Source organism: Coenobita brevimanus, chromosome 80 (assembly GCF_032717465.1).
Source record: "Coenobita brevimanus isolate Jiangsu-jjx chromosome 80, ASM3271746v2, whole genome shotgun sequence".
NCBI classification, from domain to species: Eukaryota; Metazoa; Arthropoda; class Malacostraca; order Decapoda; family Coenobitidae; genus Coenobita; species Coenobita brevimanus.
This window is the reverse complement of record NC_137033.1, coordinates 51,564,235-51,579,819: the sequence shown is the minus strand read 5'-3', so window position 1 is coordinate 51,579,819 and position 15,585 is coordinate 51,564,235. Positions and strand designations below refer to the sequence as shown.

Genomic DNA, 15,585 nt, shown 5'->3' with positions numbered 1-15,585 from the left:
TTCTCTTTGTCATGGCGTCTTGACGTCTCTCCACAAAATGTGTTTGAAGTTGTTTCCCAATGGAGTAGTTTTCATAATTATTCTCTTACTGTGGAATTTAGGATGATCCAATATCTCCTGTAGGTATCCTGCCAACTTTCATATTTTAAATATCATGCAACACCATACCAGAGTTTACATTATATTTCTTTTTAACACTGACAAAGATCCTCGTGAAGAGTTACACCCACCCGACAGTTCGGTTAGTGTCTAACAGTTTAGTTCTGTTTGATCAACTGTTTACTGCACTGGCGAACCCAGGGTTGGCAGGGAAAAGGAGCTCCAGCACCCATGCCTCGCTGACCCGCATCCAGAATGGGAGATATAATTAAGTATGTTTATGTGTGTGTGTGTGTTTGCGTGAGAGAGAGAGAGAGAGAGAGAGAGAGAGAGAGAGAGAGAGAGAGAGAGAGAGAGAGAGAGAGGCGAATGTGGATGTGGGTAGGTGTCCGTGAGCAAAAGGGTAGAGTGTTCTATGGTGTGGGTATTATGAGTGATAGTCTGGTGTGGTGTGGGTGTATTAGGTGGCTCTGGTGTGGTTGTGATATGGTGTGTAAGGGTGTAGTGATGTGCTCAGCGATTGTGAGTTTTTTTTTTTTTTTAGGTGAGAGTGAGATGTGGACGAAGTGAATAATTGTGTAGTGTGGCGTTATTGTGATGGTAATGGTATCGTGTAGGTATGGTGGTACTGCCTTTTGTGTAGCGATGGTGTGTTTGGAGGTGTGGTGCAGGTGGGGTGTGGATGTGGTGTATATAATCATGTGATGTGATGTGGGTGTGTCGTGTTACGGAGTAGATGAGATGTGACATGGGTAAAGCTGGTGGTATTGTGTGATTCTGGTGCATAATTGTGATATGGCATGGTGTGGATGTAAGATGTGATGGCTGTTGTGTGGTATGGTGTGCCAGTAGCGCCACATCACCCCTGCCCAATAAAATTCTCGTGGACAAGTAAATCTAAGCCGGCCACACAGCCCGGCCATTAGACTAACGAGCAAGTCATTTCAGAGGTCCACACGCCGTCCCTCTCACCACATACCACGGGCCGTATATGTCAGGGCTTCGAATGCCACCAAGATTTTTTTAAAGTTCTTACTACCACCAGGCGAGTTCATTTAACCTTGGAAGGACTTCCAGTGTTGAAGGGGTTAATGAAAGCTGTATAAAATCCCATCTACTCGAAGTGTATGTTTTTAGGCTAAATATTAGGATAAGGGTCACAGGAATACAATAAAAAAATCCTCGGTATGAAGGAATTAACACTCAGGTATATGTTTTACTCTTAGCTGAATAAAATTGTCTGAGATTGGCTGGAACTCGATACTAGAGCTATCCCAACTATGAGTGGGGTGTAATATAATTTTCATGATGGAGAAGACTCCATCCGAGTTTACTATCATCAGACGTAGTTTTCCTTTCACCTTTTTTTTTTGTTTGTTTGTTTCACTGTATTACTTAATATAGTTTGGTTGTGAAGTGTTTGGCAGCTGTGTCAGTGAAGACAAAAGTATAAACACGCAATTTTAGGCAACCTTTAAGCACCATCGTTTGTAGATCAGAACCTAGATAGGCTTCTAGGTTGATAATAATGGCTAAGGCAATGATTGAGTTCAAAGTTTATCCAAGCAGAAAAGTAAAGAAGAATGATGTCATAGTACGAAAGAGATTAATGAACACTGCAGCCTTTCACTACAAGAGGCCTCTCCCAAACTGACTATTCTTTTAACGGTAGCAAGAATAAAAAGAAAGTGGTTGTAGTGAAGGGGTTAACAGCACATTCTGTTGGGCCTATGTTGGTGCGGGGATGTAAAGGGGAAAATATGCAGGCAAAAGGCTGTGATCTCTGGAATTTCAGTGGATTTCCACCCCGCCTGTTGCACCTTGTACGAGAGAGAAAAGTACCACCAGTGTCTGTGCACCATGATATATTTTGAAACTCTAGAGTCTATCAGCCCGTCACTCTGTATATATCTTTTTATCTGACACCTCGACAAAACTGATCTCCAGGTGATTCTGTCCCTGCTCAGTAGCGACCCCTTCGACTATGACACGCCATCCTCCCCATATATTATTTATTACCCTAACTTTCCACCCACTTTTTTTTTCTTTTTCTTCTTCCAGACACCTCACTCTCATATTCTTCAAGTGAATTTCTTAGTTTCATCTCAAAATCACTTGTTTTCTTATACAATAATGAAGAGTAGCCTTAGCCATAAAGTATTATTTTTGCATTACGCAAACGTACTAGTAGTGCCTGGTTATAGTGTAGTACAATAGTTAAAGGCTACAAGCTATGAAAAGCTCATTATTGGTGTCATCGACCCAGTGTTGATGTTCTTGGTCAATTCTGGTCTGCTTGGCCCAGCAGAACCGTCGACTGCAGGATAGTAACTATCGTTAAGGGGTCGTCCCATAAGTTCCCTACAGCGTTGATGTTATGTCTGCGTCTTTATTGTGGAATGTATTGTGCAGTGCTCGATTATATGAGTTACGTTGTGTTGGCCTAGCCAATTCTGCAAGCGTGGCACGTACCATCAGCGCTGCCAACCAAAACAGATCCAGTGTGGCAACCGAGGAGGGCTGGGTGATGTCCCGATCTAATCCCAACAAGGTGAACTCGAGCAGCTGTAGCCTATACCTTTGACGAGTGGATTCGGATGGAAGCCTTGTAGTACAGTGTTCTGATCGATTTGTTGTTTTGTCCTGTGCGTGAAATGAGTGTGTTGGTGTTACTTCATTGCCATTGTTGCAATGTCTGGAGATGATAGGTTGTTGTAGAGTGTCTGGTTTTGTTTGTGGGATGATTTTTCTTTTTTTCTTTTTGTGCTTCTGCAATGTTTACTCTAACTTGGCTAAAAATTGCCATCTCGCCATCACGAATGCTGAGCTATAACAAAAAAATTACATTTTATTATGATGGTAGTCACGAAGCGGTAAGAAAAGGATGTAGAGTCATAGCCACATGAGTAAGGTGTAAAAAGAACAAAAATCTGGGCCAAGTTATAGTTGTGTTGTTTGGCTGTGTCACAAAATCGTAAGTGTGTTGTGATAGCGCAGGCTGCCATATAGAACTGTGTGCCTCTCATGTCAGTATATTCTTTAACAGGAAGAGCCTCGTTTTCGCAGCGTAAGTGAGCTGTGGGAGTAGTATTTGGGCAGCCAGTGATGATGTGTATAGAGCGTTGTTCTGTTTGATGTGCAAGGTCCTGTACTTGGTGTCATATAGGATGGGGGTCCGCGTTTCGGATGGATAGGAAATCACTGATCTGATTTATTGTTTATAAAGCATGGAGAATGTTTGTCGACTGTCTGTTTGTAACTGCACTGAGTGCGTTGAGTCTGGTGGTGCATCGGCTTGGATGTCTTGTGTGTGGTCCTTGAAAGTAAGTCCAGTGTTACACAGCACTTAAAGGATCATAGTGTGGCACAGAGACAGTGTTAAGTATGATGTGAGAGGTGTGCCTGTCCTCATGATTACTGCCGATAAGTGTGGTGGTAGATCTGGTCGGATCAGTCGTCAACCTATTGTCCTTGACACATGTCTGAAGTGTGCTGGGGTAGTCCTGTTGCAGTGTACAGACTATGTTTGCGATGTGGTGTGTGGTTGTTATGGTAATGTAATCTGCATAATTTTGAGGTAGTGTCCGTGGGCTTTTGGTATGGGAATATCATGCTTGAACAGTGTAGGTTGACAAGTGTGGGTGAAAGGAAAGGAATGCTGAAGAACTCCATTAGGGAAGTATCGTATTCGTGAAGACTTGTGCATATTTACAATATATGTAGTCTCCAAGTAGGGTTTGGTGTTGTTCATGTTTGTGTGTTAGATTTAGGTGATTAATTTGCGTCGGAGGATGGCATCAAAGGTTTTACTATAATATCTAGTGTATATTGTACTGTGAATCCCCGTTTTCTTTGCCTCACTGTAGTACTTTCTGGAAGGACTTTCACAGCTTCTAAACTCAGAAAATCTAGGCTTCACCAAACAAAGGAACGAGAAAAACACGCCGTACTGTGGTAAACCCCATCCGCTGGGACAGCTTATAGCCTGTCCTTCCGTATGGAAGGCGTGAGGTTACAGGCCATGCCTGCCTCTTTCCAGTCTGCTACCAAGCGTAATCCTGTAACAGGTAGCGGGTTGGGAGTCGAAAGTGAATGGTGCCGTGTTTGACACTTAATCCTTTAAAACTGTCTGCCCAGAGACTTTTTTTTTTTTTTTTTTTTGTCGCTGTCTCGTAACAGTAAACTTTTCGAACTGGAGCGGTTAGATATACCTTTTATAAAACCATTCAGTACGAGAGGGTTTACGTAAGTAGATAAATCGTCTGGGAACTGGAAGAATAAACTATAAGGGACACACCACAAATTGAAGAGGTAAAATACGGCAGTAGGTGGTGATATCAAACAGAGTATGTGGTAACAAACATCAGACGTATCTTTCCTTTTCTGAAGCACTCGCCAAGTTTACCTCGTGTTTACCTTAACCGAATACCAGTGACAGGGACGCCGGAGGACAAGAGGTGGTGGGGGGGGTAGGGAAGGAGGAGAGGAAATGAAGGCAGAAGATGACGAAGCGTGAGGAGGAAAGAAGGACGTGTGAGGAAGAAAGAGGAAAGGATGGAAAGGAAAGAGTAATGGGAGAGTAGGAGAGAAGGAAGAGTTACATGGAGAGAGGGAAAGTTGGGGAGGAGAGAAGGATGGATGAAGAGGAGAGAATGTGGAAATGGGAAGAAGAAAGGGAGGGAAGCAGAAGAGAGGGGGAAACTTGGACAAAAGCTTAGGAAGAGTGGAGAGGGAAGAACGAGGAGTGGTTAGGAGAAGGGAAAGAGGACATCATAGAGAAGCAAAGATGGAGAGGAGAGAGGGGAAGAAGAAAGGAAGGAACCACGAGAGAGAGAGAGAAAGAACTTCTGCATGCCTTTGTGTGTGTGTGTGTGTGTGTGTGTGTGTGTGTCTGTCTGTTTTATGCTAGGAAGAGGGAACCAAAGGCCACGAGCCCGCAAACTGTGTGTGTGTGTGTGTGTGTGTGTGTGTGTGTGTGTGTGTGTGTGTGTGTGTGTGTGTGTGTGTGTGTGTGTGTGTGTGTGTGTAAAATGGGTGAGGGAAACTACAGTATACAATCCGGTACCCCGCAACTTACACAATCGAAACTTAAGATGGGGAAGGGGAAAGGAAGGGGGAGGAGGAGGAGGGAAAAAGTACTCCCTTATTAGCACTAATTTCCTCCTCCTCCTCCTCCTCCTCCTCCTCCTCCTCCTCCTCCTCCTCCTCCTCTCTTTCTTATCCATTTCTCCACCTCTCTTTCTCCTTGTCCCTATTTCGCTATTTTTTGCCTTCACCTGTTTCTCCTATCCCATGGAATGGTGGTTGTTGTGGTGGTTGTGGTTGTTGGGGGTTGAGTTGCAGCATAAGTTAGAATTGTAGTAGCGATTTTTGTTTGATGTTGTTAGTGGTTGTGGGTGGGTGGCTGTGGTTACTTCGACTGTAAACAGTAGTACTGGTGGTGGTGGTTGATGTTAGTTGTGGTGATTGGTGGTGGGTGGTGGCAGGAAATGCGATGGTGGTGATTGAGGGTGCATGGTGGTTGTGGTGGCAGGAAATGCGATGGTGGTGATTGAAGGTGCATGGTGGTTGTGGTGGCAAGAAATACGATGGTGGTGATTCAAGGTGCATGGTGGTTGTGGTGGCAAGAAATACGATGGTGGTGATTCAAGGTGCATGGTGGTTGTGGTGGCAGGAAATACGATGGTGGTGATTGAAGGTGCATGGTGGTTGTTGTGGAAGTAGTGGAGATTCTCGTTGTTTAAGGTTGTTCTGGTTGTGGTTGTTGGAGGTGGGTGCTGGTTGAGGGCTATAGGGACGTAGTTGTAGTTGTGGTTGTTGAGGGTAGGGCATAGTAGCAGATCATGGTAGTTATGGATGTTGCAGGTGAAATATGGGAAGAATTGATGGTAGGATAGTGGTTGTTGGTGAGCTGTGGTTTATGGAAGTTGATTGATGGCTGTGGTAGGAATGATGGTGGTGATTGCGCGTGGAATGGGGTAAAAGGTAGCTGTGGTAGGAATGATGGTGGTGATTGAGGGTGGAATGGGTTAAAGGGTGGCTGTGGTAGGAATGATGTGGTGATTGAGGGTGGAATGGGTTACAGGGTGGCTGTGGTGGGAATGATGGTGGTGACTGAGGGTGGAATGGGTTACAGGGTGGCTGTGGTGGGAATGATGGTGGTGACTGAGGGTGGAATGGGTTACAGGGTGGCTGTGGTGGGAATGATGGTGGTGACTGAGGGTGGAATGGGTTACAGGGTGGCTGTGGTGGGAATGATGGTGGTGACTGAGGGTGGAATGGGGTAGAGGTGTAATACGGAAACTTAGTCGTTAAGAGGAAACAGCGAGCCAACTAAGTCCAGGAGAAGACTCAGTGGCACCCTGCTCTTTGCAAAAGCCAAATTTACCTGATGGCCTCCATAGTTTTTGTTAACCTTACATATAACTTTTAGAATTAACTGATATCCTTTTGTTCCAAGAGCTGAAAGAATTTTGCTTAAATAAGGGAGAGAGAGAGAGAGAGAGAGAGAGAGAGAGAGAGAGAGAGAGAGAGAGAGAGATTTTGTAATATATCCAAACAATGTCAAATACAAGTATATATTCAGAAATCATTATGAATCGGTTAACAAGGTGGCCATTCGTGATAGAATTTTTATCATTCTTGATCATCATCATCATCACAACCACCGCCTCCGTCTTCTGTGTTTTTTCCCCCCAAGGCAAAATCGGTCTGTTTGTTAACAAAATATCTCAAAATCAAGTAGGTAAATTTTGTTCAAATTTTGTGGGCAGTATCCCGGGATCTGTGACTTGAACTGAGTATTATTTGGCTTAGTAAACTGCAACCATTTTATTTTAGCAGAGGTTACTGATTTACTTCTTTACTGATGGCAGCCGATACAAGTAAGGGTAATGTGGTTACGTATCACAGCATAGTTTATAATACAACCTTATCAGTACCGTTATCGTTATTATTGTCCGCCTAGCGAGGCGATAATGTAATCACCTGCGTCTGTGTGTGTCTGTGTGTTACCAAAATATCTCAGCATCAAGTGGGCAAATTGTGTCCTGCGGGCAACTATATTGGGCTATGTGACTTGACCTGATTAGATTTTGGCGAAGTAAATTGCAGCAATTTTATTTTTAGCAAAGATTACTAATCTAGTTTTTAAATGATGGTGTGCGATACACATTCGTGGGCTGATGCTTTGGCTCTCCCTGTATCCAGGAATTATGGAAAGCCCATATTCCCATCCGCACCAACCTCTGCACCAACACTCACCCCGCCATGTTCCATCTACACTCGCTATATATAATATCAATTCCTATGTAAACTCATGAGTATTCAAAGCACTTGAGCCAAATTGGATTCGCTTCTGGTGTGTGCAAATGCGTGAAAACATTGGACAAGGCTGAAGCAAACGTGGGAAATCCAGTACTTATTACGGCTGCTGGAACGTAACTAACGCGAGATTATAACAGAGCGTTTAGGAAAATAATTTTGTGGAATACGATATTGTTCTGTAAAAGCATAACGTGGCTGTCCCGAGCTGCGTAAATGATACGGACAAAGGTATTTGAAGTTTGGGCACAAAGGGTACTTGGGTTACACACATTATAGGTTTATTATACTTTACACTTTGGTTATATACAGTATAGTTTAGATTACACATACTGAGTGTCTAGCCAGTTTTATATATACTGATGTGTATCTGTCTATCTATATCTATCTATATATCTGTCTCTATCTATCTATCTGTCTATCTATGTATCTATCTATCTAGAGAGAGAGAAAAAAAAAAAAAAGGATCTTGTTTGGAGTAAATAAGTACTGGATATGGGATCCACTTTTTGTTTTTTTGGTTTTTAGATACAAACCCATTCAACCTGAGGACGTCAATATATTGTTCTTGCTGACACAATACATTTCAACAAATCAGGAAAGTAGCCTAATAGTAAGGCGTTTGATGAATGAAGTTGTTGGCCTTTAGTAAGAATAAAGTATAAAATGTCAACCTATTGGAGATAAATAGTTGAATGGTATTTTGTGAAAATCCAATCCCTTCACAACGATGACATCCTATTTTGGTATATTCCTCCAGACTTCATGTATGTTAGGAATGACCTCTGGAAATGAAGGGTTAACGAAGGCCATAATTAACCCCTCCAGTTTAAGACTTCTCCCTTAATCAGTATCAGATCACATAAATAAATTCTAATTACCAAGTGACCATGTCTTCCTGCGATACTGGCAGTGTGCAGACATTCGGTTCCCCTAGGTCGAGTACTTCTGTCCAGCACACGCATTCACGTCTCACCACTTTGGCGCTAATACCCACCGCCCGTACTTACTACAGGTTAGGCCTATCTCTTTCATGGCTGGTATTTATGTAATTAGCTTCGATGGTTAAAATATGTCAGTAGGTAGTGTGAAATATCTGTAGGTACTGTGTAAGGAAGACTATTCCCAACATTGTTCTCTGTCCCAGTATCCGGTCTGTCAGCAGTCTACTGTTCAGTCCATTCTTTATCCACTCCACTGCCACCTCGGGTTGATGCTGGACTAACGCAGAATATCTTAATTACAGGTGGTGTAGCTGAAGTTTTATCCTCGTATTAACTAGGAAATATGTCGTGGCTTTGGTGATAAGAGAGTCTAGCTTATTTTGTACAGAACCCGTAATGTCATTATTTCACATGCAGCCGCCAGCATCTAGCCTCTAGTCAGTAGCAGCTAGCAGTTGAAGCGGATACACACACACACACACACACACACACACACACACACACACACACACACACACACACACACACACACACACACACACACACACACACACACACACACACACACACACACACACACACACACACACACACACACACACACACACACACACACACACACACACACACACACACACACACACACACACACACACACACACACACACACATTCAAAATTTTGCAAGTGATGTTGGTCTGCGTATCTATTTATAGCCAGACGCCATAAGCCCTTAAGGGGTGACCAGTTTGTCGCTTGAGCTAGTTGTTTTACCTTCCGCCAACCCACTTGTTGACACGTTGGAGCACGTGTGGGTTCATTACTGGTTATCACCATATAATGATTCACTGTGGCTGAAGGACTTCAGTGGCGAAACTTGTTGATAGTTATTATTAACAATGCACCAGTTCACCCTTCTCTGGCTAACGCTATTTAGCCTATACCGGTTCTCACTAGAGAGGCTGGAAAGGTCATCTATGACCCTCGTTCGAGAGTGTTGACTACCCCACGGGGCAAGCCTGCGTCAAGACCTACTGAGATACAAGGTCTGATCATTTCTGTTTAAAAATCATACCGCTCTGCGCATGACATCACGTGGCACCTTAGCCCGCCACTCCAGTAGGGTCAAGGCGATCAGTTGGACTTAGACTCTCCTTGGGTGAACATCCCCAGCTCCTCCTGACTTTTCACTCCAAGCTTGGCTAATGGTGTGCTGTTCAGTTTACGGGTGCACATCCTGGCAGCGAAAAAATAAGGAGAATGAAATTATACATTTATATCGTTTCCCAAAGGATGAGGAATTGAAAAAAAAAGGTGGATTTATCTTTGTGGCAGAGATAATATTAATGTCTGCAATGCACGCATCTGCAGTCTACATTTTGAACCCTCTGCTTATAAGAGACACCTTCAGTATGAACTCTTGAATCTACCAGTTCCTGCCAATCTGAAGAAACTTAAGGTCACTGCAGTCCCAACAGTCAACTTACCGAGGTTAAAACGTAACCTTGCAACCGACTGGTTGTCCGAGTGCAGTCATTATTAGCAATAAGGGTTACAATAACTGACTGAAGAAATTATTGCCAAAATAAAGTACGAGTATAATACCAAAATAAAATACGAGTATATATAGTTATTTGTGTAGATTAATTTAAAAACGGGGCCATTCAAAGTTTGTAAGATAGTCTAGACACATTTGAAATTTTGAATTCTCGGGTCAAATCAAAACACAACCAAATAAAATTTTTACTAGAGTAGTCACAGCCTTGCAGGAGCGGCTTAGCGTGGAGCAATCAGCCTACTGCTGTTATAATTTTTTCTTTTGTTTAAGTTCACTTTGTGTTTGAAGATGTTACTCTTTTGCCGTGTTATTAGTGTAGTCACAGTCTTGCAGGAGCTGCTTAACATGGACCAGTCAGCCTACTGTTATCATTTTTTCTTATGTTTTAAGAAAAGTTGTAAAAAGTTCACTCTGTGTTTGTAGTGCCTTCCATTCCCTCCCTTATTTGCCTGAAATATATATGTGAAAACGACTGGTATGGAAGTTGAAGTAACTAATGGGAAGTGACACAATAATGATTATGATGATGGTGGTTATAGTGGTAAGACAGGCATACTGTAGAAGCCGAGGGAATTATAGTAGTGATGCATTGGTGATTCTGGTGATGGTAATTATTATAACAGTGATGATGATGGTGATAATGGTAGCTGTAATCACGGTAAATAACGATGAAGGTACTTTGTGTTTCTAGTGTCCTATGCAGCCTTATTTGTCGGAATATGTGTGTGTGATGATGTAATTTATAGAAATTGGGAGAGCTACGGTAGTGACAGTGATGCTGACGATGATAAAAGGTATGTTAATAGTTATGATGAAGATGATGAAAAGCCTTAACACTAATGAATGAACAGCAATAATGTTTCATCACCACCATAATGGAAACGATAAGACTGGTACAAATGATGAATTCAGATATTCCAAGTTCATATACTCTGCTTAAGAAGTTTAAAATATTGAAGCCATAAATTAGGAAGCATTCAGTAACAATAGTAGGATTAACACCGAATATAGTTATATTAAACAATGGCGAGGGCGACAACATAATTTAACAAATTGTGGTAAATTGTCGCAGTTACCCATCCCCTTTACTTGTTTTCTCTGAACCCCCGCGTAATGTACCGCATGACGTCACCAAGGTGCGCGGGGGAGGCAAAACGATCAGACCTGTTCTCTCACTCGATCTTGGCCTGCGTAATGTGCATTCGACTTAGTGTATCTGAAAATGTGTATCACATACCGACTCGCAGTAAGCTACGGTCTTCATCGACCCACGAGCCAAGAGATCCTCTGTTCCTCTTTACTTCTTTTTTCTCCCTGCACCAACACCTCATATACCAGTGGTGTTGGTGCAGGGAGATAACAGAAGGAAAGAGGGACAGAAGAATAAATAAGAGAGAGTAGACTCACTGATGGATTACTTGATTTAATAAAGCACAGTCCTATTACAAAACATGCACAATACAACAGGCAAACAAAAATTCCAAAACATTATAGACAATGTTCAAACAGGACAGGAAGTGCTATAAATGAATAAAGGGGGAGGTGGGTAGGCTGGCGGATGTATGGCATGATATAATTTGTCAATAAGTGTGCATGATTGCCTCCAGCGACCCACATATTCCTGTTAACGAGAGGCTTTGGCAATACACACCGCCACCCAGTGTTATTAATGGCCGTGGTGCTGCAGGACTCAAATGTACCAATGCTTTCAGATATGCGTTTTGATGGTCCCTATTTTGATTGGACCGTGGTCATATTAGTGAGGTGACTGAGGTTATTTTTTGTAATGGACTAAAATTCCAGTGTTAATAATAGAAAATGTAAGCGTTTCTGTGTGTGTGTGTGTGTGTGTGTGTGTGAGAGAGAGAGAGAGAGAGAGAGAGAGAGTGTGTGTGTGTGTGTGTGTGTGTGTGAGAGAGAGAGAGAGAGAGAGAGAGAGAGAGAGAGAGAGAGAGAGAGTGTGTGTGTGTGTGTGTGTGTGTTTTGTGAGGGGTGTGAATGCGTTTGTGTGTGTTAGTAATTAAATTTCAATAAACTGCACACATGACTTACTTTAGGCATCGGAAGACTATTTTGCGTAGCGTCAGTGTTGGAGTTCAAAGTTTATTCGTACTTGCTGGCCTCTTGGAAACTCATGATAATTTGTCATCCTTAAGTAAAGATTTGTTTTGAGAGGATGTACAAACAGAAGTAAATTAATTTGTGCATTTCTTTCTTTGTCCTTCCTTCGAAAACAAATCGTGATAATGACAAGGAATTACCTATTATTATAACATCGTTTTCGGTTTATTCACACACACACACACACACACACACACACATATATATATATATATATATATATATATATATATATATATATATATATATATATATATATATATATATATATATCTGTATCTATATGTATATCTGTCTGTCTATTTGTCTATCTATCTATCTATCTATCTATCTATCTATCTATATATATATATATATATATATATATATATATATATATATATATATATATATATATATATATATATATATATATATATAAAACCTCTTATTACACACACACACACACACACACACACACATATATATATATATATATATATATATATATGTATATATATATATATATATATATATATATATCTATCTACATATATATAGACAGATAGATTGATTGATTGTTTGATTGATTGATAGATAGATAGATAGATGGATAGATATACATATACGTACTTATAATTATGCCAACAGCCATCAAGTAGGCTAGGTGGAGCTCGTTAGCCTTGGTTGGCAATCTACCTAGGAGAAGGAAAACTCTGAGGTTGGATAACCATATTCGGAGATTCCACGCCCCTGTCCATAGGCTAGTGGTGAGCCCTCTCCTGACTTGGGAGGGGTGGGGTTTGTGTCGCTTCCCGGTACAAAACAACCTCGTGCGTACCAAGAGAAGGAAGAGGGATAGGAGTCGGTACTTGTTGCCTGACACTGACCCAGTTTTGCCAGGAGGTCCTCCCTCGGACGCCGCGCCGGCTTGGCAGGGATTTTTGGGCCCTATCATGCTGGCGCCCATCATGATGGTTGCTAGGTAAAGCCTACAAGACCCCTAGCAACTGGATGATGGGGGAATCCGTTAGCCTAGACCCTCCTTTTGATTCACGTCGTCGTGGTGCAGAGGACACGCAAGCCCAAGGATCCATGCGCAGCATTGGCCTTCGTAAGGCACTGTGGGTGGGGGCTTGGAATGCTCTAAGCCTTTGAAAGGATGATCGATTGCGTTTGTTGTCACGAGAGTTTGGGCGATTGGGGTCGGCATAGCTGCAGTCTCTGAAGTGAGGCGACCTGGGAATGGTGAGAACAGTAATGATGGTTGCACATACCGTTGGTTTGGCTGTGATGATGGTGCCCATCTAAGGGGTGTTGCTGTGGCAGTTGCTGCTCACTTTCCCTCTTGTGTCGAGAGGGTTGCTCCGGTTGATGAGCGTATAATGCAGGTGAGATTGAAGCACCAGAAGGGTTGCTAAGGAGACTGATCACTTTCTTTTTAGTACTTACTGGAAGATCATTCAGAACTGTATCGGTACGTCCGGATATGGACGAGATCTGGATATGGTGCAATATCCTACCTATCGATACCCTACCCATACCCACCCTATGTGTACAGTATTCCTTCTAATTGTGGCAGTATTCTTCGGTCTTTCAGCTATTTGGAGTGCAAAAGACATAGAAATATCCAGTATAATGCTATACACCAAGAAAACATTGCTTAAACAATTAAAATCCAAAAAAATCCACAGTAGTTACCACCCAGTGAACGAGGGACAGGCGTCGTAACCTGCTAACCTCCAGCTGGTGTATTGTTTAACACCTCCTCCTCCTCCTTCTCCCCCTCCCCCCCCCCTGCTGCCGCTGCTGCTGCTGCTGCAGGATGATAAGATGGGATGTGTGGCGAGGTGATGGAGGCTTACCCACCTCAGGAGACTGTGAAAACAACCTCAATCTAACGTCTAATGATGACTCAGGGGCTGTCAATGTGCTTGGTTGTGGGTCCGAAAGTGAAGACTGGGGACAAGGTGGTGGTGGTGGTGGAAAGAAGAGGCTAGCATGCATGGGAGTGGAAGGCTTGAAAAGGAGTTGATCTTGGTGTGACGATAGGTGCGACGTTTCTGACAGAGGATGACAGTGTTCTTGACTTCCTGCAGATTGATCACCAGCTTCAGTCGCACCAGCTCCCTGTTGCAGTGCAAATGATCGGCATATTTGAGAACCAGCTCTATGCCAGCAAGTAGAGCACCAAGACAAGGGAGTGATGTAGTTGTGTGGTGCTCAATGTCAGGGTCCTCGTCCTCATCCTTGTCACTGTACTCTGTCAGCCTTGCAGAGACAGCAGCGGCAATCTCCCCATCAGATGTCTGGTAACCAGGATTGCCACCATTTTTGTCCAGCCACTCCCTCACCTTGTCAACGTCCGCATCCTTGCCTGCTGTACGTAGACAAAGGTGGAAATCATCCACGTCAAATCCTTCAAAATCATGCGAGGCCTCGTATCCCAGAAGGAGATGAGACCAACCACTTTCAAGGGTTTTGATGGAGACTTCCTTCCGAGCATTTGCCCAGTTGAACACTGCAGACTTGATGGTGAAACACCTAAGATTTTACAACGTTTGCTTCCAGCGTCTGTCGACCCCTTCTTCTTTCTCTAGCATTACTATAACCTTGTGCAGGAACCTTCGACAGTACAGTCTGTTTGCAGTCACAGTAACACCTTGGTCCATTGGTTTAATGAGAACAGTCGTATTAGGAGGCAGAAAGATGCACCTGAAACGACCATATCAGTAACCAATTCCTTCTTGGACGGATGGGCAGGGACATTGTCGAGGATCAGGAATGCTTTCACCTGGTTGCAAGAGATACCAAGTTCCTCTGTTTGATAATGGATAACATCCTTGATGAAGTGTCTGTGGAACCAATCTCTGAAGATTTCATGGGTAAAACAGGCCTTCACAGAATAGTACCACAAAAGAGGCAGGCTATCCATCAACCTGAGGAGACAATGTGGCTGTTTTGTGCGTCCAGCAATAACGGGCTTGAAGCGTGCATCCCGTTAGCACTGGCATGGCACAAAACTGAGACTCGCTGTTTGGACAACTTCCGACAAGGCACAGTCTTCTTCCTCTCTTCTGCCATGGTGTTTGTGGGCAAGGAGTGGTAGAAGAGGCCAGTTTCATCAGCATTGTACACTTGACTGAGATCAAGGCTCTCATCCTTGATCAGGTGCTACACTTTCTGGCGAAATGGCTCAACATCCTCCACTGTTGCATCCAAAGCCTTGCTATGTGTCTTACAGCCAGTAAGTCCATGTCAAAGTTTGAACTAGAAGAACCAACCTTCAGATGCCTTGAAGTTGTGCATGTTCTGTAGGCATGCAAACTTCTCGACCACCGCCTTCAACTCAGTCCCACTTACAAGCACGCTGGCACCCTGTTGTTGGCAGAACAAACCAAAGTCCACTGGTTGATGATGGCATGGTGGGTCTGAGACATCACCTTCCTGTCACCCTTCTGAACGGCATCGTTGCAGTCATGTCCATACTGAGTCAGCTTGTCCTGTGAGTTCTTGATATCAAACAAGGTTGAACAGGTCAGATCATATTCCCGCAGAATGC

General features: G+C 43.1%; 1 pseudogene; it reads right to left on the bottom strand.

The window, feature by feature from the left end:
- Nucleotides 1-11,089: 11,089 nt before the first annotated feature.
- Nucleotides 11,090-11,222, bottom strand: LOC145409427 (5.8S ribosomal RNA; annotated as a pseudogene).
- Nucleotides 11,223-15,585: the final 4,363 nt, after the last annotated feature.